Raw genomic sequence first — 6,000 nt, 5'->3', positions numbered from 1 at the left:
TCTGTGATACCATTCCGAGAGATAATTTGGTCTCATCGGCCTGGCTAACGCTAAGGCTTTATCAGGTGCGTTGGTGGAATGACTACAATGTTTATGATGTCTCAAGGCAAACATCAGCAAGCATTGAATTAAACATTAGACTTGGTGTTAGTCTGCAGACATGGGAGGAAAGTTACACTGTACTAGGTTCATATTGCTCATAACCTTTTTCATACGAGCCCTGTGTGTTCAACTACATTTAAGACAGGTCAGTGCCAGTTAAAGCAAAAAATTGTTAGAACGCTAAAATATGGTATTGATATCCAGTCCCACTCATTCAGATTTTAAGCACATGTTGAATTTTCATGGCATGATATACTAAACAAATTATGACCAAAGCTGAAGTACTGCAGAAAATGGGTTTGAAGTCCGGTATTTTAACAAAAGGATGCTAAAGAAGTTACAGAGCATTAGAATTTACAACAAGCAAAAGGACTATCAAAATGGCCACATTGTAGTCAAATGATAGATAGATAGATAGATGATAGATAGATAGATAGATAGATAGATAGATATAGATGATAGATAGATAGATGATATAGATAGATAGATAGATAGATAGATAGATAGATAGATAGATAGATAAATAGATAGATAGATAGACAGACAGACAGACCCTTGTGGAACCTTCCAACTGTACAATTCTATGTTTCTATGAAAAATCTGAAATGTTACCATGTCAGAGAAAATGCATGAAATATAGGCTTAAATGACAAAACACATCCACACACCTGGGCCTCTGCTGACTCACAGAAGCCAAGAATTAATCTCTTACTAGCTATAATCCTCAATGTTCATTCATTCCCTTCTAGTGAGACATGGATTAGACCCTTCATGTCAACAGCACAGCAGACAGCTCCTAAGCCTCTTAAATTAAAAATATATTTGTCGAATAATATCTCGACTGGATAATTTATTTTTACTAAAATGAGATGTAATCCATGAACTTTCTTCAGGGCAAAGCCAGATAGCCTTGTTTTGGATTCTAGGTTTTGAATGTTGGAATGTATCCTGATCTCTAGATCCTGTGCAAGCATTTTGTTTTGGACTTCCCTTTAAAAATGAAATGAAAAACCGGTGCAAAGGACATTTCATAGGGCTTACTTAATGGAAGTTTCCTTAGCTGTCTTTCACAAAAGGTAGTAAAATTGTTCCAGTAAAAATTGCTGTGTCTTACAGCACAACTCTATACATTTCAAATCAGACAAAAGCTCAACTGAGTTCAGTAGGATTTATTTTCAGGCACATGTGTATAGGAGAGGTGGGGAAACAGCTCTGGGGCTGAACTTGGTCCTTGGAATCCTCTCCAGGCCACACACCTCATGGACCTTGCTTCACAACCTGTTTTTCCCTGACTGGAATGTGTCCTGGAACTCTGATAGTGCCCCTGGATCAGTGTTTCCCAAAGTTTTTAGACTACAACTCCCTTCATTGCTAGCTAGCAAGACCAAGGGCCAGGAATGATGGAAATTGTAGTCTAAAAACAGCTAGAGACTCAAGTGTGGGAAACATTGATCTGGATGGAGGATAGAGGGTGATCTGTGTGAAGAAACCCATCTACTGTACAAAGGAAACACCCACACTTGCTGTTCTGCCCATTTTTGCCTCGGGCTCTGACCACCACCGACAAGTTACCCTCAGAAGGTTGCCCAGATTGTGGCCCTCAGTCTGGAAAAGGTTCCTCACCCCTAGTGTACAGGAGAGTCACCTAGGACTCCATTCACATTCTATAGCAGGCTTCCTCAACCTCGGTCCTCCTGATGTTTTGGGCCTACAACTCCCATGATTCCTAGCTAGAAGGACCAGTGGTCAGGGATGATGGGAATGGTAGTCTCAAAACATCTGGAGGGCCGAGCTTGAGGAAGCCTGTTCTAAAGCCAAGGACCGGGCAGAGAATCTACCCATTTGCAATTCCTTTACAACAGAGAAACAAAAGGGTGTTTGTTTGTTTTATTCCCTTTCCCCACTCTCTTGGGTCTTATCTGGACTAACATGTGGATAAATACAATGTGAAGCTATGGCTATGTGGGAATCCTTCATGAAGGTTAGAGATGGGTCAATCTGTGGTTTCTCTGAGTTTCTCATTTCTCCAGCCACTCCTCCCCATTTCCCAATCAGTTTGCATTTTTAAAAAATAAAAATAAAAAAGTTCTCATGAAAATACAACAATGTAAATTTATCCTAATATACACATTTTTGCAAAACAGTTTTTCATAATACAATTTTTAGATGTTATATTCACGCATATGCGTGCCTTCATGCTCACGTTACTCTCACATCTGCCTTTTTGCACACATTACTTGACTGTAGGATTTAGAGAAGTGTGAACATCTGAGGATGGCTGCATTTTGGTTCATGTATTGTTTTGGAAAGTGTGAATTACATAGCTTCACCTTAAAGGTGAACTGAATCAAATTTCTCCCCTACCCTGAAGGTTAAAGCAGTGAACTGTCAGAATGCATTTACTAATTCATATCCTGAAAAAAACATTCAATTTTCAAGTAGGAAATATACATGAATTGACATTTTACATAAAACTTAGCCAAAGTAAAATGATATTGCTATACTATCTTGCTGCAGGCTCTCCTGCAGGGAAAAGAGCTTATGTCTGTATGTCGTTTGATGATTTCAGTAACATGAGGAGTTGTATTTCATTTACTAAATAGCCTATCTTCCCCCCCTCCCCTTCTTCGAGAACTGAAATCCGGCAGAACTTGAAAGGATATTAGAGTACAGAAAATACCATATGAAGGCATGACTTAAAATTTCCTCAGCCGTGGTATGATTTAATTGTAGCCCCCATTATCCTTGACCTTTGACCCTGCTGGCTGGGGCTGATGGGAGCTCGTACCCAAGAACATCTAGGTTCCTCATCCCTGACATAAAAGCTTGGATTGCCTCTTGAGAAAACTGTTGAGTGGTAGACCTCACAAGCGACGTGCATGCAACAGCTGGGTGAAATTTTTGGTTCCTCTTCTAAAGTAATCAAAGGATGAAGAAACTCTATTATAGCTCTTTATTTTCATACTCATAGCTTTTTTAGAAAAACAGATGAAGACCTGAGATTTATTATATGCTCCTGTTATTTGTCATTTCAGGCAGATACAAATCCTCTTAATTCTAGCAAACTATATAGCAATGCACAGCTGTATGTATATCACTGACTTCACCTAATGCTAAAGAACAGCTCCTAAAGGGAGCTTAGAATGAATTTGAAGCAGCGCTGCCTACTTTTACCTACTGTTTCGAAAGTTCCTTTATTTTAAGCGCCATCTCTGAGCTTATAGGCTGAATAGAATCCTCTGTTTATGACCCTCTGAATGTTTTTCTGTATAAATCCGCTAAGTGACTAAAAGCCTGTGGTGGATGCCTCATGCTTCACCTTCTTGCATTTTCCCTCTTTCCATTCTGAAGGCTCTTAGACAAGACATGTGGTATATAAGGTTCAAGATCTGCAAAATGAAAAGGGAGGCCTGTTTAGATTATTTATTCCTTGCTTCCTTACCACCAGCTGCCTCCCCACTCCTGCTTTCCCCTCCAGAGCAAATTCATTGCAGAGGAAGCCGACTGAATCTCCTACCTTCTTGGAAATAGGATTGTTGTGGAGTTAATTGTAGCTTTCATCAGAATAAAGCTGCCAGATGTGAGGTGCAAGCAGGGCTCACCACTGCCTCAGAGAATATGGCAAATCAGAGAAAGAGAGAGAGAGTGTGTGTTGTTTTGCTCAGTTATAAATTAAAACACCTGTACTTCCCAGCTCAAGCACTCTCTGTACTTGCTTTCATTTATGTAAGCTGGCACAGAGGAATAACTGGTGCAACTAAATACCTTTCTTTCATCAATTTTTAGCACAGTATTATGCAAGTGTCAGAGTTTTGAGGATGCTGCAATGGCTGTGGTCTCCCATGAGCTGAGTCTGTGCTGGCCAGCCAAGACATTTTGCTGCCTGAGGCAGAGCTGAAAATCCCTCCCACCCTAAAGTCAAAGTAAGTGCATACCACCTAAGGCTAGCCAAGTTATTTTGGCACCTGGGTTAGAAAATCCCAGAAATACCTTTCCCTTGCAGTCAAAGCTAATAAGAATTTTAAAAAAAAGCTACTTGTGTTCATTATGGTTACTTTCCGCCATTTCATGACACTCAATATCACCTTCCTGAAGTGGTTACCTCACTCTGCTTAATAGCAGGGCCACTCCAGAGCCAGACAGAAGGCAGAGGTTGAGAAAGTGGAGATACAGTGGTAGAGGCTGAAGACTGCTCTTGGTGCTGGCTTCTTCTGGCTTGATGGGGAAGCTAATAACAGGAATGATTCTTGCCCATTTTCCTTTGTGACACCTCTTTCCCTTTATTTCAACTGCTTACTACTACTAGTGCCTCTTCAACATGGATGGAAAGGAGACAGAAAAAGAGAGAAAGAAAATTGTGTGTGTGCGTGTTCGCGTGCGTATATATATATTTGCATATTTTTAAAAAATATTATATTGGGAGCTGCCCAGAGTGGCTGGGGAAACGCAGCCAGATAGGCAGTGTATAAATTTATTATTATTATTATTATTATTATTATTATTATTATTATTAATTATTTAAAGGTGGCTATTGCAATTCTAAGCAACCTTTTGTGGATAGAATTCCTACCGAAAAAAGTGGGATTTCTGAGCAGACATACCAACAGTTGCACTCTAAGGCTGCAATTCACCTAGGAGTAATCCCTACTGTACACTGGTTTATGTGCCTCTGAATAAATGTGTGCAGGAAAATGCATATTGAGGGTATGGTAAAAAGTAAATTCCCAATCTTGAAAGATTGGAAACTATGGCTGTAAAGAAGTAAAAAAACAAAACATTTTATTTAAAAAATGTGACAGGAACAGTGTTGTTACCCTGTTGTGGATAAAGGCAGATTGCAAGTTCTGTTGCACAAGTGGAAGTTGTTCTGCTTGTGCAATGACTTTGTTTAATACAACTGACACTTTAACATAAAAAGGGCATTGACAGGATGGAAAGGCAACAAAGATGGAATGAAGTTCATGGTTGTTAATGGGTCTCTATACATTACATTTCTGAACAGAATGCTTTACTGTCCTGAAACAACTTCCAGATGGATGCTGTCTTTCTGTGCCATTTCACTATCACTGAAAAAGCTGTGTAGGAACTTGCTCATAAATTGCTTTAGATCTTGGGTAATCCAGGTGTGATGGGACGCAGGTGGCGCTGTGGGTTAAAGCCTCAGCGCCTAGGGTTTGCCGATCGAAAGGTCGGCGGTTCGAATCCCTGCGGCAGGGTGCGCTCCCGCTGCTCGGTCCCAGCGCCTGCCAACCTAGCAGTTCGAAAGCACCTCCGGGTGCAAGTAGATAAATAGGGACCGCTTACCAGCGGGAAGGTAAACGGCGTTTCCGTGTGCGGCTCTGGCTCTGGCTCTGGCTCTGGCCAGAGCCGCTTCGTCACGCTGGCCACGTGACCCGGAAGTGTCTCCGGACAGCGCTGGCCCCTGGCCTTTTAAGTGAGATGGGCGCATAACCCCAGAGTCTGTCAAGACTGGCCCGTACGGGCAGGGGTACCTTTACCTTTACCTTAATCCAGGTGTGAAAGCCACCGAAGGAATTGTGACCTGATGCTGATGTGCTATTGGAAACTGTGGAAGCTGACCAAACCTAGAAGACATTTCAAGCCTAGGGAGCAAGTTGATGGAGCGACCTTCCTAAAACCTGGCCTTTGATAAATAAAGCATAGTAGCTCAGGGCCAAATAACACTGTTGCTACATTGTGAACACGTGTAACACTCTCACAATTTTTGTGTGTGGTCCTAATGAAAAGAAGATGTGAGAGACTGTGAACTGGAGTTGATGAGCATGCCCCCCCCGGCTGATTTTCTGCTAAAAATCAGTCTTCCCCAAGCTGCTTTTGCGCCCATGGTGGTGAAAAGGCCAAAGATGAAAATGTATGCAAATGTGAAACCTGACAACT

General features: G+C 41.4%; 1 protein-coding gene across 2 annotated transcripts in view; it reads left to right on the top strand.

The window, feature by feature from the left end:
- The first annotated feature begins 1,288 nt into the window (after nt 1-1,288).
- Nucleotides 1,289-6,000, top strand: part of XRCC4 (X-ray repair cross complementing 4) — a 237,066-nt gene continuing 232,354 nt past the window's right edge. For both annotated transcript variants that reach the window (XM_079995777.1, XM_079995772.1), the window contains exon 1: nt 1,289-1,295. The gene's annotated coding sequence lies outside the window, so the exon portion shown is untranslated. The remainder of the gene's footprint in view (nt 1,296-6,000) is intronic.

This window comes from Podarcis cretensis, assembly GCF_951804945.1.
Source record: "Podarcis cretensis genome assembly, chromosome: 11".
NCBI classification, from domain to species: Eukaryota; Metazoa; Chordata; class Lepidosauria; order Squamata; family Lacertidae; genus Podarcis; species Podarcis cretensis.
This window is presented reverse-complemented; position numbering and strand designations above follow the sequence as displayed.